This window comes from Varanus komodoensis, unplaced genomic scaffold (assembly GCF_004798865.1).
Source record: "Varanus komodoensis strain SLA01 unplaced genomic scaffold, ASM479886v1 scaffold1543, whole genome shotgun sequence".
NCBI classification, from domain to species: Eukaryota; Metazoa; Chordata; class Lepidosauria; order Squamata; family Varanidae; genus Varanus; species Varanus komodoensis.
Window position 1 is genome coordinate 10,236 of NW_025335451.1, and position 1,050 is coordinate 11,285.

A 1,050-nucleotide genomic window follows, 5' to 3' on the forward strand; every position below is an offset into this window, starting at 1 on the left:
GCTGTGAGTAAAGTGCCTCAGTTGATCTGGGGTTGGGAATTTCAGGGGTTGGAATATCCAGGGCCGGACTCCCCTTTCCCTTCTCACACATGCAGAAGGTCTTGTTGTAACTGCCATTGCACAAGGGAGACAAGGTGGAATTTCCTAGTAAGAGAGGCACAGCTCACTCCCCTTGTGCTGTCCTTCTGCCGACAGGCAGAACCATTTATATTCAAGCAGATACGTCCACAAGTTTGTTGGGTTGGATGCTGCTTTGATTCCTATGGTTGCCTTTTCCACGGTGCTTTAATGAACTTATTTTATGATTGCTTTAAGATAGTTGTATTTAAGATGACAAGCTCACCCCCCCCCCCCGGCCCCAGCGAGCCTTCTCTTGATCGAAAGGCAAGGTGCACGTCAAGTCAATACATAGTGTGCATCTTTATCCCTGGCCAGCTGCCATGCTCCAGTGCCTACCTGTGTATGCAGTTGCGTATGGCTCTGTGGCCCTGGTCCCCCCCCCCGTCCACCCCCCAGAAACATTGTTGGCTCTTGGAGATCTCCTTTTCCCATCACAGCCCTCCCCCACCACCAGAAAATCAACTTGGAGGCAGACTCCCTGATCTCTTTTCTCATGTACTCTTTCCTCCTCAGGGTCAAGAGCAGCACAAATTAGTTCTGCAGATAGCAGAATCTAGCTATGGACAGCAATGACTGGCCGGCACTGGAGGCATCACAAACACCATCACTTCCTCTCCTTGCCCAAATTGAACTGCAATGTTTTGCAAACTGTCTTTGTGTATCGTCTTCAAATACAGCAATGAATGAACTTTTAAATGAATAAAGAGATATGTTACAGATTTCCTCCAAACATTTGTACACAATCTTTGCTCCTGTGGTTGTAGAATCAAGCTACAAGCCAAAAGAAAAAAAAAAGCAAAGCGAAGCAAAGCACGACCTTTTTCAGTAGATTTCTATCTGTCCTACAGTCTTGAAATAGATTGTATAACCTTTCAGATGTTCAACTCCTTCATAAGGTCTACTGCAGGTGAGCGTAACCTGTGGACCCCT